At 44.2% G+C, this 20,682-nt stretch overlaps 1 pseudogene; it reads left to right on the plus strand.

Moving 5' to 3' along the window:
* The first annotated feature begins 15,677 nt into the window (after positions 1 to 15,677).
* LOC128069076 (upstream-binding factor 1-like protein 1) lies at positions 15,678 to 16,684 on the plus strand (annotated as a pseudogene).
* Positions 16,685 to 20,682: the final 3,998 nt, after the last annotated feature.

A 20,682-nucleotide genomic window follows, 5' to 3' on the forward strand; every position in this document is an offset into this window, starting at 1 on the left:
GCGCTTCAGTGTAAAGTCTACTTTAAAAAGGATAATTGCAATCCAGTTCTGAAATCTTATTCTAAATATTTTTAAAGAAACTTTTTTGAATGATCTTTGAAATCCATTTTAAAGATTCTTTTCTTTGGAGACTCCAAATCCACATGCATCCTTTCACTAAATTTTCTTTATAAATTCAAAAGACAGTGTATATCTTCTATGTTTATATAATGTGTGTTAGTCACTCAGTCATGTCTGACTTTTTGCAACCCCATGGAGTGTAGCCCAACAAGCTCCTCTGTCCACGGGATTCTCCAGACAAGAATACTGGAGTGGCTTGTCATTCTCTTCTCCAGAGGATCTTCCCGACTCAGGGATCAAACCTTGGTCTCCTGCATTGCAGGCAGATTCTTTACCATTTGAGTTACAAGGAAGTCCTTATGTTGATATAAATCCCAACACAAATGCATTCACATTACAGCAGATGTTTATGGGATGCTAAACCCCACAGCCCTGCTTGCAACATTAATTCATGTCCTCTGGGATGATGTACCAGCCAGTCGCCTAGGAGTCCTGGGCTCATAATGTCTGTCCCCAGAGAGGAAGGAAATCTTTCCTATGACCAACTCCTGCCCCTTCCTGTGATGGCTACTAAAGCAGCTTGGGGGAATTCTGATCCATTCACGGCCTCGTGTAAGTGCTGAGCCCTCGTTCTTTCCTTCCTGTTATAGGAATGTAGAGTAAGCCGGAGGATCGAAGACTCCTGGGGGTGTCTGCTATCAAGGGAAAAGCAGGCAAGGACTCATTTATTGAGCTCATACTCTATACCAGGTCCAGTGCCAAGGCCTTAACATGTTTCATCTTATTGATTTCCAGGATAAGGCTTCCCTGGTGGCTCAGGTGGTAAAGAAGTTGCCTGCGATGTGGGAGACCCAGGTTCGATCCCTGGGTGAGGAAGATCCCCTGGAGGAGGGAATAGCAACCCACTGCTGTATTCTTTCCTGGAGAATCCCATGGACTGAGGAGCCTGGAGGGCTACAGTTCATGGGATCACAGAGTTGGACCTGACTGAAATGACTTAGCACACAGCACACACAGACGCTGTGAGTACATCGTTACCTCCATTTAATGGAGAAGCAGATCCTCTTGCCTAAGATCCCCCAGCCCAACATCCACTCCATCCCCAGAGCCAACAATAGCAGCTCTTGAATCTTCAGCAGGAGCCTTCATTTGGGTGCCCTTTGTTCATGGTCTCTGTGTTGGTTAAATTTATGTGACATTAAGAGTGGGTATTTCTGACAGGATGTTCCAGGAAGAGAGAAGCATTTAAACCCATCAAATGAGTGAAGACATCCACCCTCCTACATGGTTGGGTTTTGTTCCATTCCTGGGGGCCTGAATGGAAAAAGGTACTGTCTTCTCTCCCTTATTCTCTTCTTGCCCATGAACATAGCCATTTCTGGCTCTTGAGACGAGACTCCAGGACTTACCCGAGTAGTGCTCTGGTTCTCAGGCCTTTAGCCTCCCTCTGAAGTTACATCACAGGCTCCTCCTGTTTTCAATCCTAAGCATTGGCCTGAGTTATCAAAGTGGGTTTGCTGGTCCTCTCCTTTAGAGAGAGCAGACCATGGGATAGAATACAGAACCAGTGGCAATAGTGGGATTTCTGAGCATAGAAAATCCTGTGTGTTTGCTTTCATCACTACCTGGAGATTCCTGGAGTGAAAACAGACAAACACGATAATGTATCATGAAGGGCACCAGAGACAAATATAATGCAGGTTTCGTTATTTGTGACCATTTATTTCCAATAATAATACTCAAGGGTAACGCCCCATGTGCATACAAGATTTCCTTCCAGGAAATTAATTCATGTTTGTCATGCTATAAACCCATGTCTCTGAACCCATCACCAACCAGAGTCTGCATTTCCCTTAGAGTCCTGCACCCCCACAGTATCATCTTTCCTTTTCGTTCACATTGAGCTGATGTCTGAAACCATGGATTAGTTTTCCATACCTGATACATGCATTCACTCAGGTTGGACTCATGCTGGGAATCTGTGAACACACATTGCTCTAAGTTCAGTTCCTGGAGAGGCTACAACTTGTTCCAGAAGAATGTGGAGGATCTCAGGACTAAAGTCCGTCATAGTGACCCCACTCAGATCCAGGCCTTTGAGCTGACACATGTTTGGGCTCTGGGACAGATGCGGTAAGTCTGACTCTAAGCTGCCTTTAGTTACTGCTATATGGGCCAAGGGGGTCCTCGGGCATCTGGGGAAAAAGCAAGAAATTAGGTCTGAGAAATCAGGGTGGCAGCTGAGCTAAAGTAGTCAGATAGGTGATTTGCCCAAAAACAGGGTCCTACTAACTGCCCCCTGAAGGTCAGTACCCAGAATGACTCATCTCATTCTGGCCTGGCACTACCTCTCTGCATCATTTGCACACCACCTGAAGCTTTCTATGATCTCTGGCTCCTGCTCCCCTACAATCCTCTCAGAATTATGCATTTCTCAATTATTAAATAACTTATCGGGAGCAACAGGCACTCTTTTAGGGACTGGTGATTTGAGACAAGTTCATTGTGTTCAGGAATCTGGTAAGCGCAGAGATTTTCTCTGTGTCTCTCTCCCAAATTTTATGTTTTCATTTCTCTTTTCCAGCCACACTACACAGGCTGTGAAAATTACTTTCCCCACCAGGGATCAAACCTGGACTTTCAGCTCCAAAAGAGAAGAGTCCTAACCACTGGACCACCAGGGAATTCCTCAGACTTTTCTTTCAAATAGCTCGGGTCTGAGGGGGTTTCCCTTCTTTAATGCCCTCTTCACTTACCTGTTTTCTTAGTCATCTGACATAGCTTTCCTTTCCTAATGAATAACACATGCCCGCCCTCACTGGATCCAAACCGCCCCATCCAGAGATTTCCAGTGTGTTGTCTCCTCTCCTCCCCCTTGATTTCTGAGGTGAAGTGATACCACAGCTCAGGATAGAGCCACAAAGGACCCGGTGTGCTTGACATGCCAGTGCTGTGTTGACTGTTTCCCAGGCAGCGGTCCACCCTCACCTGAGCGTCTGGTCCAGGCAGGTTCAGACAAGGAGGGAGAGTCCAGACAGAGAGACTGGAGATGATGCCACTGAGAAACCAAGGGGGAAATTGGAGAACTTTCTGCTGCTGCTCCTCACAGGCAGACCGTGAATGTGGAAGAGACGGGGTCCCTGCACGTTGCTTGTCTGACCCAGGAGAGAAGTAAATGTGGCCAGGATGGACAGATGCCAGATCCAGGTCACTTGTACCTCCTGGATACAGTTCAGCTGCCCCATATTCAGGACCTTTGTGATACTGTCCAGGGGCATTGCAGAGATCATCAGCTTCTTACAGCACAGGTGTGTGCAGACTTTTCTTTGTGCCACCCACCTGGGGAGGTAGGGGAGGAAGGATTCCAGGGTCCTTTTCTTCAGGCAAAGATCTATGTCTACCTTTAAGGGAGCCAAGGCCTGGTGTGTCCTTGAGCTCTCCTCCACCACTAGTGGCATTCCTGAGTGTCAGCACCCTTGGGTGTTGGCTCCAGCCCACATGCTCCAGAAATTCTGGCCAGTATTCCTTGAATCTAGCATCCACAGTTTGCACCTCCTATGAGGAACAGGAGATTGACAGGGATGCATTACTATCCACAAAAACTGCAGCCACAGATTCAGAAATAGACCACAGACCGCCCCCTCTGTTTCCCTCACATCTCTCATCATCTCCTGCCTCGCCAGCTCCCCTCTGTGCCTCCCTGTTCTCCAGCTCCCTTTCTCCCCTCTCCTCTCCAGGTCTCCACTTCTAGTAGGATTAAGCCTCATGGGAAGGGGATAGGGCATGTTCTCTCAACCCCCCTTGCATCTCAGGCACCCTTGCACGTCAGGGGGGCATTTCCCACAATGAGCCAAGGCCCCTAAGCCTCTCCATTGCCACCCTGAGAGCCCTCGGGTCCATCCATGGGTGACCCAATTGGCCCACCCCAGAGGTCTCTTCCCGGGTGTCCAGGACCCTATCAAGCTACCTGGATCTGGTTCCCCTGGAGTGAACCTTCTTGGGCAGCAGGACATCAAGTGCTTCTAGCACTGCTTGTAAGGGCCCCACATGAGGCAGGGCAAGGAGGCCCCCCAGAGGCAGGCAGACAAAGGGACAGGCTTGCACCATGATCCCAAGTCTTGATGTGTCTCCCATGTGCGTCCATGAAGAGGGGTGGGAAGAGCTCCCTGGGCAGAAACTCCAGATAAGAATAGACCAAGGCATCGTCGCTGAGCAGGTGCATTCTCTCCAGGTCCAGGAGCCTACAGGGGTTCTGGACACTCATCCTGACTCTGCTTCAGGAGGAATCCTGTGGAAAATGCCAGTGAGCTTATCATCCATGTCCGGCCAAGCAGGGGCACACCTAAGACAATCTCCCAACCCTTCAGATGAATCTACTCAGGACTAAGGCACTGCTCTGGCAGGGGTGGACGTGCCTCCATCAGGCCACAGGCCATTCAGGTCTCAATGGGCACAAAGCTATAACTCTTTCCCTATTGTGTTCAGAACAAGCCTCTCACAAGTACCAATCCAGAGGAAAGGCAACCACCAGCCCATTCGGTTCCATAGAGTGCTTTGATTAATCCAAGTCCCACCTGGAAGCGGGTAGCAGGAAGACTGAAAACTCACTCCAGTCTTTATGAGGGGATGATGTCAGAGCATCATTTAGAGCCCTAAATCAATAAGAAGAGGAAGGTCATGTGGACCAACACAGCCTCCATCCTCAGTTACCCCTAAGATGAATGCCATTTGTGTCAGAACTGTGTAGGTTAAACTCATGGAACAAAACTCCAAAACGATATTTTAAATACATACTTTAAATGTCTTTAAAATATATTTTAAAATGATAGAAGTTTAAGCACTAACTAAAATGTCTGGGTTCAAGCAAAACTACACTGAGAGGGAAAATTAAACCTGAAACGTGTTCATTGGGAAGAACTGATTTTTAAAAACATTTTTAAAAAAATTATTTATTTTAATTGGAGGCTAATTACTTTACAATATTGTATTGGTTTTGCCATACATCAACATGAATCCACCACAGATGTACACGTGTTCCCAATCCTGAACCCCCCTCCAATGTCTCTCCCTATACTATCCCTCTGGGTCATCCCAGTGCACCAGCCCCAAGCATCCTGTGTACTGCATCGAACCTAGACTGGCGATTTCTTTCTTATATGATATTATACATGTTTCAATGCCATTCTCCCAAATCATCCCACCCTCTTCCTCTCCCACAGAGTCCAAAAGACTGTTCTATACATCTGTGTCTCTTTTGCTGTCTCTCATACTGATTTTTTAAGAATTCTCCCTGCACTAGGGATACATGGCACCCTTCAAGATTAGCTAACCATTAGTGAGAAAAGAGCATCTTTATATGAGTGTGGTAACTTACTGCTCTAATGTACCTATCTCTGCTCACAATTCAAACCCTGTGAGAACCCCTCTGATGTCTCCAGAGCCAGGAAATCCTGCACCTCTTCTCCAGTGCTTGAGACTTTTATAAGTCGTTCTTTTTCTGTCATCCTTCTGTCCCACTGCTAACCCAACTGGAACAGTATATCTAATTAGATTACAGAGAGACCATTGGATTGACCCTGATTGGATCATCATACTTTTTTTAGATTAGTTGATTGAATCATATACACATCACCAAACAGAGACTGATGGGGTGGTCAGGTAATCAAGGACCTATTCACTGATTCACTTCACAAATATTGACTGTATTCTACTAATATGGACAGTTATATTCTCGTGGGTCAAGCATGAAAGGGATTATTGATTCCTGCCCTTGGACAAGAAAGAACAAAATTTGACAGAATCATTGTTGGGGGAATTTTGGTCAAGTCAAAATTAGCAAAATGTCCTTGAATTAAATCAGCTTCATGAAAACAATGGTGTTGTCATCAAAGAAAGCAAAATACGCCATTTCTGTATGAGATTTTCACTCAGGTAGCAAACACAGGAGATTCTGAGCCTATTCGGGCAGCAAGGTAAGAGCTTTGGGGGATATGATTGCTTTTCTAGGCTTAAGCCAAGCCTTCTCTGAAGGTGGACAGGTCAAAACTTCAGTGGGCGTAAGAGTGGTTCTGGACATTTTGGAGCTGAGCATTCCTAAAGGGACATCATGAATGATCCCAGCAGTGGAAAACAAAGGTTTCTTTTTCATTTTCATATTTTGAGAAACATGGAAATTTGAATACTTTACTCTGGGTGATATAAAGGTAGTAAAGGAGGGCTTCCCTGTGGTTCAGTCATAAAAAGTCTGACTGCCAATGCAGGAGACATGGGTGTGATCCCTGGTCTGGGAAGATCCCACATGACATGAGGCATATAAACCTGCTTGCCACAACTGTTGAGTCTGTGCTCTAAATCCTGGGAGCCGAAACTACTGAAAGTCAAGCACTCTAGAGTTTGCTCTGCAACAAGAGAAGCCACCTCCGTGAGAAGCCTGCGCACCACGACTAGAGAGCAGCCCCCTTGCCCCAGCTAGAGAAAAGCAGGAACCACAGTGAAGACCCAAGGCCACAAAAAGAAATGCAATAAATTTCAAGGAAAAAAGACAGGAAAAGAGAGAGGCTCAGAGGAGACACTGTCACCTTAGAGGCTGTTCTTTCCCAGAGATTTGAGATCAGCACAGCACACTGAGGGTGGGCACTGTGGACTCTTTGGGAACTTGGAGTCAGAGAAGAAATAAGCCTGCTTCAGTCGCAAATAACCCTGTCATCCAGAGGTTTTCTTTAAGATTTTTTGTTGTTGTTGTTTTGTCTCACTGAGGACACTTTGCAGATGGCTATTTCCCCAGCCATTTCCCCAGCTATTTCCCCCATTTTTCAGGGGTCTAGAAGTCAAATAAATCATAATTTCACTGGCCCCTTTTCTACTGTATTTAGATGATTACTGTTTCTTCAGACCTAGCTAAATCCACACAGATTCTGATCAAGGTGACCATTCAGTTCAGTTCAGTCCAGTCGCTCAGTCGTGTCCGACTCTTTGCGACCCCATGAATCACAGCACGCCAGGCCTCCCTGTCCATCACCAACTCCCAGAGTTCACTCAGACTTGCATCCATCGAGTCAGTGATGCCATCCAGCCATCTCATCCTCAGTCGTCCCCTTCTCCTCCTGCCCCCCAATCCTTCCCAGCATCAGAGTCTTTTCCAATGAGTCAACTCTTCGCATGAGGTGGCCACAGTACTGGAGTTTCAGCTTCAGCATCATTCCTTCCAAAGAAATCCTAGGGTTGATCTCCTTCAGAATGGACTGGTTGGATCTCCTTGCAGTCCAAGGGACTCTCAAGAGTCTTCTCCAACACCACCGTTCAAAAGCATCAATTCTTTGGTGCTCAGCCTTCTTCACAGTCCAACTCTCACATCCATACATGACTACTGGAAAAACCATAGCCTTGACTAGACGGACCTTAGTCGGCAAAGTAATGTCTCTGCTTTTGAATATGCTATCTAGGTTGGTCATAACTTTTCTTCCAAGGAGTAAGCGTCTTTTAATTTCATGGCTGCAATCACCATCTTCAGTGATTTTGGAGCCCAAAAAATAAAGTCTGACACTGTTTCCACTGTTTCCTCATCTATTTCCCATGGAGTGATAGGACTGGATGCCATGATCTTGGTTTTCTGAATGTTGAGCTTTAAGCCAACTTTTTCGCTCTCCTCTTTCACTTTCATCAAGAGGCTTTTGAGTTCCTCTTTACTTTCTGCCATAAGGGTGGTGTCATCTGCATATCTGAGGTTATTGATATTTCTCCCAGCAATCTTATTTCCAGCTTGTGCTTCCTTCAGCCAAGTGTTTCTCATGTTTTACTCTGCATATAAGTTAAATAAGCAGGGCGACAGTATACAGCCTTGACGTACTCCTCTTCCTATTTGGAACCAGTCTGTTGTTCCATGCCTAGTTCTAACTGTTGCTTCCTGACCTGCATACAGATTTCTCAAGAGGCAAGTCAGGTGGTCTGGTATTCCCATCTCTCTCAGAATTTTCCACAGTTTCTTGTGATCCACACAGTCATAGGCTTTGGCATAGTCAATAAAGCAGAAAGAGATGTTTTTCTGGAACTCTCTTGCTTTTTCCATGATCCAGCAGATGTTGGCAATTTGATCTCTGGTTCCTCTGCTTTTTCTAAAACCAGCTTGAACATCAGGAAGTTTTCTGCTTTATTGACTATGCCAAAGCCTTTGACTGTGTGGATCACAATAAACTGTGGAAAATTCTGAGAGAGATGGGAATACCAGACCACCTGACTCGCCTCTTGAGAAATCTGTATGCAGGTCAGGAAGCAACAGTTAGAACTAGGCATGGAACAACAGACTGGTTCCAAATAGGGAAAGGAGTACCTCAAGGCTGTATACTGTCACCCTGCTTATTTTTCTTGTATGCAGAGTAAAACATGAGAAACACTTGGCTGAAGGAAGCACAAGCTAGAATCAAGATTGCTGGGAGAAATATCAATAACCTCAGATATGCAGATGACACCACCCTTATGGCAGAAAGTGAAGAAGAACTAAAGAGCTTCTTGATAAAAGTGAAAGAAGAGGGTGAAAAAATTGGCTTAAAGCTCAACATTCAGAAAACTAAGATCATGGCATCTGGTCCCATCACTTCATGCCAATACAGATGGGGAAACAGTGGCTGACTTTATTATTATTATTATTATTATTTTTTGGTCCTCCAAATCACTGCAGATCATTACTGCAGCCATGAAATTTAAAGACACTTGCTCCTCGGAAGGAAAGTTATGACAAAATCTAGACAGTATATTAAAAAGCAGAGACATTAGTTTGCCAACAAAGGTCTGTTTAGTCAAGGCTATGGTTTTTCCAATAGTCATGTATGGATGTGAGAGTTTGACTATAAAGAAAGCTGGGCACTGAGGAATTGATGCTTTTGAACTGTGGTTTGGAGAAGACTCTTGAGCGTCTCTTGGACTGCAAGGAAATAAAATAATTCAGTCCTAAAGGAAATCAGTCTTGAGTATTCATCAGAAGGACTGATGATGAAGCTGAAACTCCAATACTTTGTCCACCTGATGTGAAGAGCTGACTCATTTGAAAACACCCTGATGCTGTGAAAGATTGAAGGCAGGAGGAGAAGGGGATGACAGAAGATGAGATGGTTGGATGGCAACACCAACTCAACGGACATGAGTTTGGGTAAATTCAGGAGTTGGTGATGGACAGGGAGGCCTGGTGTGCTGCAGTTCATGGGGTTACAAAGAGTCAGACACGACTGAGCAACTGAACTAAACTGAACATCATATGTAGTTGGCGGAATCTGAGGATGATTAACTGAGGATATGGAGAGACGACTGTGAGTTACATGTAATACATAATATATATTTCTTTTACATTTTAAAATTCCGATTTCCAGACAAGCTATCCTTTGCTTTTCCAATAGGGAGGGATTAGAATTGTAATAGGAATTATCAACCTATTCTGAAATGACCAACCACCCAAAATGATATAATTCTAGAATGTGCCATGGAAATAAAACCCATGCCAATTTTTTTTATTACTATTTAAGCATTTTACTAAAAGGACTTTGTATTTCTGGTCACAATTAAATCTCCTCCTATATCATTCCTATAATCACTCCTATATCACTTCTATATATCACTCCTATAATTGACTATATCAATTATAACTCCTCCTCCTTGACAGGCATGGAATGGTGAGAACCAGTCTCAGTCCTGTTGGCAGTGTGCAAAATATCTTACAGAATGGAAGACCTAGCCTTTGGCAGTGAAGGACACATAAAGGCAAGAAACTGTGATTTATACACTGACTGGTAGAAGCATGAAGAATACTCATGCCCAGGCTCATGGTCTGAGTCAGCAGGGAGAGCCCTGCAGAGAGCTCTTCGTTCCAATAGTTCATTGGATGCTGTGTTACCCTCTGTGTGTATTAATCCATTGAACAGCCAAGGAAATAAGCAAGGACATAAGAGTTGCCCCAGGAAGCTTACCTGGTGGCTCAGATGGCAAAGAATCTACCTGTAGTGCTGGAGACTGGGGTTTAAGCCCTGGATTTGGAAGGTCCCCTGGAGAAGGCAAAAGCTACCCACTCCATGTTGATAAAAGTCTAGCTTTTTAGGTCCATTTAAATTCCCATTAAAGGATATTGATCTCTTCTCTTGAAAAGGCATCGTTTCAAATGACCTACCAGTAATAACAATTGGAACAGGTTAGTTCAAGAAGTGCTGCTGCTGCTGCTGCTGCTGCTGCTGCTAAGTTGCTTCAGTCGTGTCCAACTCTGTGCGACCCCATAGACGACAGCCCACCAGGCTCCCCAGTCCCTGGGATTGCTAGTATATGGGAAAACCACGGCATGAAAAGTATTCCTAGGACAAATTTTACATATTTGAATAAGCCTTGTCAGACATGGAGTATAAGACAAATTGCATAAGTGTCACTGTTAAGGAGAGGAGGGGACTAGAGTAGTGCCTAGAGGGAATTTAAAGAAGGCACTGGCACCCCACTCCAGTATTCTTGCCTGGAAAATCCCATGGACAGAGGAGCCTGGTAGGCTGCAGTCCGTGGGGTCGCTAAGAGTTAGACGCGACAGAACGACTTCACTCACTTTTCACTTTCCTGCATTAGAGAAGGAAATGGCAACCCACTCCAGTGTTCTTGCCTAGAGAATCTCAGGGATGGTGGAGTCAGGTGGGCTGCCGTCTATGGGTTTGCACAGAGCTGGACACTCCTTGGAAGAAAAGTTATGACCAACCTAGATAGCATATTCAAAAGCAGAGACATTACTTTGCCGACTAAGGTCCGTCTAGTCAAGGCTATGGTTTTTCCTGTGGTCATGTATGGATATGAGAGTTGGACTGTGAAGAAGTCTGAGCACCGAAGAATTGATGCTTTTGAACGGTGGTGTTGGAGAAGACTCTTGAGAGTCCCTTGGACTGCAAGGAGATCCAACCAGTCCATTCTGAAGGAGATCAACCTTGAGATTTCTTTGGAAAGAATGATGCTAAAGCTGAAGCTCCAGTACTGTGGCCACCTCATGCGAAGAGTTGACTCATTGGAAGAGACTCTGATGCTGGGAGGGATTGGGGGCAGGAGGAGAAGGGGGTGACTGAGGATGAGATGGCTGAATGGTATCACGGACTCGATGGACGTCAGTCTGAGTGAACTCTGGGAGTTGGTGATGGACAGGGAGGCCTGGCATGCTGTGATTCATGGGGTCGCATAGAGTTGGACACGACTGAGCAACTGAAGTGAACTGAACTGAACTGAAACAAGTTGGCAGCAGCATCAGTAACAGCAGAGGAAAATTAGAGCATGTATATGTATTTTAAAAAACTGTACAAAAAGAGGTTTATCACTTTAAAGAACATTTAGGGAAACCAGAGAAAGGAAGAAGAGAAAATTTAGATCCAATTTAAAGAGGAAATAACTAATGGAGTAAGAACCCTGAAGAATCCTCTTAATGATGGAGTGTGGGACCCCTAGGTAGCTTGATTCAAACAGGGAAAGAAACTAGGAATTCACAGAAAATGGACAAGAAGATATCTGAGACCAAAAGTTTGTCAATGACTTTCTTGATGACATGAAGGAAATAATATTTGAGGTTTTCTTTTGAATATGAACATAAGCGATGCTTTGAATCTTCTATTCCCTCAGAAATATGTGGCTTTAAGGAAGGTGATGATTACAGCTGAATATCAGAGGATGCTTCTATTGCTCCGGGAGGAGGAGCAAATGCATCTGAAGGCCCTGGAGAGAGAAGCCAAGGAGATTTGTCTACAACTCAAGCAGAGTGTGTTCAGAATGACTCAGTACAGAGAAAGTCTGAAAGAAACGTACAGAGAGCTGACCGAGATGTGCCACAAGCTGGACATGGAGCTGCTCCAGGTGAGAAAGGAGGGTCCATCCTCAGAGAGAGAAACACTCTTCTGGACGAGCTGCTGTGACACTGAAATGTTACCTATCAAGACAGATGGTAACAAAATCAGCAAAGTTCTGTGACCAGGGGAAAGTTAATTTTCTTGGCATAAATCTTGCTATACATCCCCCTAAACCCTTGTCACTCTCTGCTGTCCACACCCTGAGGGCACTGAGGTGTTTCCTGCCATCTAGGTAAGATATTGAGAAGTGGTATCAATTTTAAAGCAGTCTATAATTCATTTTATTCAGTTGTCTGTTTTACTTTAATTGTTATTATAAATGGTGAGATTTCTCCTTGAACATAGCACTGAGCAGTGAGTGACATTGGAAACCTAGATGTTCATGCATCTTGAGGCAGACCCTTCCTGCCCCTCTCCTTCCTTAATGTGCCCTGAGGAAGCCCGTCATGTTTTAGTTTAGGCTCCATTATGAAGATAGCTTCTGAGTGTTCCCTAGAAAAGAATTAGAAAGCCATATCTTATACCCAAACAGGAATAGCAAAGAACATGAAAAAGGATAGAATTCTCATGATTAACATGATCTTTTCTTTTTTGTTTTTCTTTGACAGGGCTTGGAAAATGTATTGAGAAAGATGAGTATACGCTAATGATTTTTGATTTCTGAAAAATTTGTTGTCGTTTTCATGACGTGGATTCACCGTTGTTCCTTGGGACCATGGGGAATTGATTTCAGGTCCTCCTCCATTCCCAAATTCCAGGATAAGAAGTCCTCTGTACATAATGCCATAGTATTTGCAGATAAATTCTAAGCATGTTCCTGTACACTTTGCCATCTCTAGTCAACTTATTACAACATATTACAGTGTAAATTAAATGGAACATAAGTCATTCCCTGGTATGTGGCATTTTCAAGTTTTACCTTTTTGGAGCTTTCTGTAAATTTTTTTCTGATTTTTTTCCATTCGGAACAAAGACAAAGGAGAAAGGATGTTTAGACCGAGAATCTGGGATTGAACTGTATACACCGTGTATGAAATATAGTTAGGAAAGTAGCTCTACAAGCTCCTATTGTAAAATAAATGAATAAGCAAACAAATAAGTAGCCCAGAATGTACAGACTGATGAATCCGTAGGTAGGTCCAGAACACTAGCATATGTATTATCGATACCGTCTTTTTGGCCATTTTCTATTTTATTTCAAAAGAACTTATAGGACTTCCGATCCTTGGTCTCAGAAGTTTCCTTTTCATTTGATTGAAAACAAATATACCTGAGAAAGTGAAAGTGAAAGTCACTCACTCATGTCCGACTCTTTGAGACCTCATGGACTATACAGTCCATAGAATTCTCCAGGCCAGAATACTGGAGTGGGTAGCCTTTACCTTCTCCAGGCGATCTTCCCAAGCCAGGGATTGAACCCAGATCTCCCACATTACAGGTAGATTCTTTACCAGCTGAGCCACAAGGGAAGCCCAAGAATACTGGAATGGGTAACCTATCCCTTCTCCAGGGGACCTTCCTGACCCCAGGAATTGAACCAGGGTCTCCTGCATTGCAGGTGGTTTCTTTACCAACTGAGCTATGAGGGAAGGCCATATACCTGAGAATCTGCTGACATTCTTGGCTTTGTTTCTTGGCCCCATCCTCTCCAACCGCACCAAAATAAAACTTAGTGAAGGGATTTTTCTAGGATATCACAGAGGAAGCACCTACCCTAGTGAGTTGGAAGGTTTGAAAATTACAAAAGGAACATATTCTCCACACATGACAAGTGAGACTGTGATTTTTTTAAATTAAATTTTAATTTTTACTTTATTTTACTTTATAATACTGTATTGGTTTTGCCATACATTGACATGAATCCACCACGGGTGTACATGCATTCCTAAACATGAACCCCCCTCCCACCTCCCTCCCCACAACATCTCTCTGGGTCATCCCCGTGCACCAGCCCCAAGCATTCTGTATCCTGCATCAGACATAGACTGGTGATTCGATTCTTACATGATAGTATACGTGTTTCAATGCCATTCTCCCAAATCATCCCACCCTCTTCCTCTCCCTCTGAGTCCAAAAGTCCTCTATACACATCTGTGTCTTTTTGGCTGTCTTGCATACAGGGTCATCATTGCCATCTTTCTAAATTCCATATATATGTTTTAGTATACTGTATTGGTGTTTTTCTTTTTGGCTTACTTCACTCTGTATAATCTTTGAATCAGTTCTGATGAGACTGTGATATTGATAATACCGAGTAGCAGTGACTCAGCCTGTTCCATCACAGCAAGTCCCCTGCAGGCAGGACCTCACAGGGAGGTGCTTCCTCCTGCTCACTCAAGAGCAGTGACTTTCAGGACTAGGGCAGCCAGGTTGGACCTGGGTCACTTTGCTAGACTGACAAGAGTAAACATGTCTGGTCAGTGAGCACTTCTTTTTGACACAGAATGCATCCTTGATGACTACTTTGTGAGTGAAGCCTCAAAGGCTTAGCCTGAATGTCTTGATCTCTAAAATGCCCAGGATCTTTGAATTGATGGAATTGAGGAAGGGAATGAAGTTCAGTAAGTGAAAACTTGGAATAATATCTGAGAAAAATGGGAAAATTGAAATTTGAGAAAATTTCTACTTAGTAAAAAATATGGTAACATTTTTATATTCTCATGTGAGTAGAATATATTGTATATGCAAATCACCAAAATTAGGAGAATTCTGACAACACATCCTGTGGTGATGTCTGCTGTTTTGCAATGCTCATGTGATTAGCCTTTGGTCTTGACATGAACCTATGTACTTTGTTACAGGGCTCACTTGGCACAGATGCAGAAGCCTCAGCCCGTGAACCCAGAGCTCCCTTCCTGGCCTGTCTTTGGATTCCTACATATGCTGAACAACTTCAGGGATAACAGTCAGCCTTTTGGTGAGCAGGACTTCATTTCTTTAGACCTTCTTAGCTTAGGAACAAACCTTCATTCATTTCTGATATGTATTCTTGGACATGAAGGAGATGCATAACTTCCTGAAGTTGTTAACATCTTTTCTGCCACTATAGTCAGATTACAAACACCAAGGCTGAGGTTTTCCACCTGTAGTTTCCTGAAAATGCCAGTCCAGACACAGATATTTAGATGTATTTGACACAGGCAGCAGCGATGAAACCAAGTTCCTGATTCTCCACATTCTCTCAGTATTTGATGATGTCCCTCTTTGGGATTTTGATGATTCTTATACATATGCTGTGGTATCTCATTGCTATTTTAAAGCCCTTTGCTTTTCAGGCCTTTTAATTTTTTTTCCACTCCCTTCATTTTCTGTTATTCTTTGTCCCTTGAGTGAGCAGCCAGTCTTTTATTTTGTTCATTTGTGTGTTAAACATCCTTATGTGAGATCGATTGCCAGGCCTATTGGGATGGGATCTGAGGATTTTTAACTGCAAAAGAAACTTCATAATGCTCAATATAATCTCAATTCAGATTGAGACAGCTTTCATTTACATTCTAAAGGGTAAAGGGAGTGATAGAAGGGACATATCTAAGCAGAGTGTGCTTCTCTCATGTATTCCAAAGGAGAGGGGCTTTCTGTTTCTTTCTCCACAGACACATACAATCCCACAGACCGCTGGACTTCAGAAAGAACTCACCTGCTCAAACTTGAGAGTGCAGAAGAAACTCATCTGCTGAATCGTGAGAATGCAAACGGTGGAAATATCGCTGAGGTGTCTTAACTGCTGGGACCATACATTTCCCTAAAACCTAGAAAATTTGCAACTTAAAAGCCAAGATGACTGGTCCAGAGAAGACATTTTACACTTACTGGAATGTAAAAAAAAAAAAAAATCTATCCAGTGACAAGCACATGTTGAAAATAACCCAGTCAGTGATGGACTGGGAAAAAATAGCTTGTAAAGAATTTTCTGGGGAAATGTACAAACTCAAATAGAGATTTCCCGTAATGTGAGAAAGCTTCACACTTTGACAGAATTAGTCCTGGAAGCTAAGGAAGATGTTAGCAATCCTTCCAAAAGCAGAAAACACGAGAAACATCCTGATTTACACAAGAACCCTTTGAAAGATTACCTCCGCTTTTTTAAAGCGATGAGACCTCAATACCTCCAAAAACACCCCGAGATGAGCAACCAGGAGCTGACCAAGGTTCTGTCCGAGGAATACAGGAAGCTGCCAGAACAGCTCAAGCTGAAATACAGTCAAGGTTTCTAGGAAGAGAAGCAGGAGTTTCAGGAGAAAATGGCTTTGTTCAGAGAAGAGCACCCTGATCTAGTACAGAAATCTAAGAAACCTGATGTCCCCGAAGGAAGTCAAAGCAAAGTGCCAAAGAAGTTTCAGGAAAATGTGTATACATTGAAGTCTCCCCCAGAAAACAGTTTACCCATAAAGTGGAAATTCCACGGACAGCCCAAGAAGCCCCCAGTGAGTGGCTATCACAAGTTCCCCCAGGATCTCTGGTCGAACAGGGAGCTGAAAGTGGTGCCCCCGAGGGAGCGCATGGTGGAGATCAGTAGATGCTGGGAGTGGGTCCCCCAGGACCAGAAGGAGCTTTATAAGAAGCAGGCGGAGGGACTGCAGACACAGTACAAGGTGGACCTTGATCTCTGGCTCAAGACTCTGTCTCCTGAAGAATATACTGCCTACAGAGAGGTGGCCAATGCTAAGTGTAAGAACATGAGCATGACGGGGGGCCCAAACCTCAAGATTAGAAAGATGAGTCTGCATCCCCATCATCAGGGAATCTGCAAGGAAGGCTTAGAGAGGACCGGGGTTTCAGGCTGAAGAGTTAACATCATCAGACATGACTGGAGAACATTTTCCTGCCTCAGGGAGATCAGAAGAAAATGAGGAAGATGAGGAAGGCAGCTCCTCAGCCCCCAGCAGTGAGGATGAAGATGGCGATTCTGAGCTGGAGGACTGTGGCTCCAGCTCATCGTCCTCAGGGGACTCCTCTGACTCGGATTCCAACTGAGTTTAGTTCACAACCTGATGGGCAGAGAACTTTTCAGAAAAAGTCCACGGCATCTTCCTCTAACTGAAGGGCTCTTCTGCCTACACCGTGTCATAACTTTTCTCCTTTCCTTTTTTCTTCAATATATAATGGAATCTGTTAGAAAGAAGGCATCTTGTGCTGTAATCTGTGGCCTCTCCATCTACCCCAAGTTCACCGAGAGAGAAAGTCAATGCAATGACGCCTCGTGGAATAAACCCTGAGCTGATTGGGCTGCAGGGCACCCTGGACTAGACTGAGCTCCCTGAACTGGAAAGGTTTGCTCTCCTTACCTTCTGCCTGCCAGATGTGGGAGGGGCTCCAGGGGTCTGTGATCCCCTTCTCTGTGACCTTGTCCCTCAGGACTCAGGCAGTGAGCTTCGGAGGGAAGATCTGATTGACTGGAAGTAGGAAACTTGCCTTAAAAAAAACTGTCAGGCCCTGATGTCTCTGACCCTTCTCTCTGAAGTGAGGAGCTGGCCCTTCCTTACCGTGGAAGTGGTGTCAGCACGTGGGCAGCAGCATTTTTAAAATATATTCATCCTTTTCACTATCAATGAGATATTCTTACTGATTTCAAAAATTAGAAATTTAAAACTGTTCCATTTGAGTTAGTTTTTTCTTAAAGCCAGCATCCTTTTACTCAATTACACTAATTTTCCAGGCCACATCTAAATTCCTTCTGGTTTCTATTGCAACCCATCATGTGTTGACCATGTGAAGTAAACTGCAAGTCACTCACTCATGCCCGACTCTTTGCAACCCCATGGACTAAACAGTCCATGGAATTCCTCAGGCCAGAATACTGGAGTGGGTATCTGTTCCCTTCTCCAGGGCATCTTCCCATCCCAGGGATTGAACCTGGGATTGCAGGAGGATTCTTTACCCGCTGAGCCACAAGGGAAGCCCAAGAATACAAGAGTGGGTAGCCTATCCCTTCTCCAGCGGATCTTCCTGACCCAGGAATCAAACTAGGGTCTCCTCTTTTGCAGTCGGATTCATTACCAATTGAGCTATCAGGGAAGCCCTTGATTTATTTGTATTATGTTATGAGATTGTATTAATTACATATTGTGTATCAGTATTTTAGTCTACAGGTTGCTAAACTGGGAACTTATGTAGTAGTATGACACTACTTTTATCATTTTGGTTTATTGATATATTTGAAAATATGTTTAAAGCCAGTGCCATCTCATTAAACTTTTCTAAACATTCTTCGATGTTTTCTTTTTTTATTCTCATGGACAATTAGTACCATGCAGTTAGTATTACAATTAGTAAGTTGTGTTCTTACATGTGAAAGGGTTGAGTTTTGAGAATGCATCATACTCCTTGATGTCTTAGTGAAATATTTTATTCTTTATAAATATGCAGTCAGGGAACTTTTGTACAACACTTGGAACTCAGCTCAATGTTATGTGGCAGCCTGGATGGGAGGGGGTTTTAGGGGGAATGTACACATATATAAGTACAGAAGAGTCCCTTCATCCATACTTTCATGAACTGGGAATAAAACTCCAGTCATAGAAGATCTAATTTAAGATTAGATTTAGTGTTTCTAAAATAACTGCCTCACAGTTCATTCACACACAAAAAATCATAAGTGGATTTCTTTCTTCCTGCTAAATCTAAATATATCTTTTTCTGAGATATGAGCTGGAGCCTATGGTCCGTAACAAGAGAAGCCACCACAATGGGAAGCCAGCACACTGCAGTGAAGAGCAGCCCCACTGGCACCAACTAGAGGAAGCCCAGGCTCAGCAGTGAAGACCAAGTGCAGAGGTTCTTGAACTCTCAGTCCTGGAGTGCTTCCTAGTTATTCTACCCCGTTTCTCCAGGAGTGGAGCCCACTGGTTCCCCTGGGGATGCAGGCCTTGGAGGTGAGGGGCACAGACTCTGAGTGTAAAGAGCAGCTCTGGGACCCCTGCAGCCCCCTGCCACCTCCTGCACATCCTGCAAGGGGGGACTCTGGGCTTAATAGAGCCTCACCCCTGCTTTCCCAGTACGCCAGGTACATGCGCTGGTCTGGGGCCTCAGGGAAAAGCTCTCCCTCTGGACAAAGCTACATTGGGCTGTCAGAGATTCAGTGCCTACAAAGGCAGGGAAGAGAACACAGAGCCCAGTGTTGCCTGCTCAAAGGTCTGAGGGTCCCTGTCTGCTCTGAAGGATGGTCACAGCGGGCAGCCACCCCCTGAGTCCAGGGCTGAGTCTCCTGGGGCCATGCACCACTGTGGGCAGATTGGCCTTGGGCAGACAGGAGACCACCTCACTCCGGGGTCCAGTGCCTTTAGAAGCTGCCAGGATTCCTTGGTACCACAGTGGTTTCTGCACCCTGGGGAATTTTGTGCTCCTGGAGAACCATGGTTTTTAATCCCTAAACTTCCTCCTGGTCTCTGGGCCTTGGCTACTCCTGGGGATTTTCCAGAGCTAATGGAGCAGAAGTCTTTCTCTCAGATCCTCTTGAGATCCAGATCTTGGGAAAAGGGAAGTGTCTTCTACCACCAGCCCCTGGAAGTAGGTCTCTGAGACCCTGCAGCAGAAAGAGCTGGGTCCCCAGGTCCCTGGCTCATCCTACTTGCTACTCTGATCTGTCCAGGGGGCTTGAGAGAAGTGGGCTTTTCCATGGTTTACTCAGGGAGATATGATGGTCCTCATTACCGCTGAGCCTAGAGTGGGAATTGTTGGAGCCAGGGTCCCTCGGGTACCTGATTGGGGGACCAGGAACAGTGCCTACATTCCTGTTGAACTTGATCTTCACCTGCCCGGGACCTACAGAACACTTAACCTTGAATCACTCAATGTGTTTCCATAAATTGACTTAAACATGTAGCTACATATTTTCCCAGAGAAAATATCAGAAAGCTAAAAGAAAGTAATTTTGTTTTTTAAAATGTAACAATCAAGTAAACACAGTGATATCCAGTGATGTATATATTTATTTCTGTTATTTCTTTCTTTAAACAACAACTTCCACATTGGATCTATATATAAACTATTGTAAAGGACCAAAATGGACTGGAATGGGTGAATTTAACTCAGATGAACATTACATCTACTACTGCGGGCAGGAATCCCTCAGAAGAAATGGAGTAGCCATCATGGTCAACAAAAGAGTCCGAAATGCAGTACTTGGATACAGTCTCAAAAACGACAGAATGATCTCTGTTCATCTCCAAGGCAAACCATTCAATATCACAGTTATCCAAGTCTATGCCCCAACCAGTAACGCTGAAGAAACTGAAGTTGAACGGTTTTATGAAGACCTACAAGACCTTTTAGAACTAACACCCAAAAAAGATGTCCTTTTCATTATAGGGGACTGGAATGCAAAAGTAGGAAGTCAGGAAACACCTGGAGTAACAGGCAAGTTTGGCCTTGGAATGCGGAATGAAGCAGGGCAAAGACTAATACAGTTTTGCCAAGAAAATGCACTGGTCATAGCAAACACCCTCTTCCAACAACACAAGAGAAGACTCTACACATGGACATCACCAGATGGTCAACATCAAAATCAGATTGATTATATTCTTTGCAGCCAAAGATGGAGAAGCTCTATACAGTCAACAAAAACAAGACCGGGAGCTGACTGTGGCTCAGATCATGAACTCCTTATTGCCAAATTCAGACTTAAACTGAAGAAAGTAGGGGAAACCGCTAGACCATTCAGGTATGACCTAAATCAAATCCCTTATGATTATACAGTGGAAGTGAAAAATAGATTTAAGGGCCTAGATCTGACAGATAGAGTGCCTGATGAACTATGGACTGAGGTTCGTGACATTGTCCAGGA

This window comes from Budorcas taxicolor, chromosome 25 (assembly GCF_023091745.1).
Source record: "Budorcas taxicolor isolate Tak-1 chromosome 25, Takin1.1, whole genome shotgun sequence".
NCBI lineage: Eukaryota > Metazoa > Chordata > Mammalia > Artiodactyla > Bovidae > Budorcas > Budorcas taxicolor.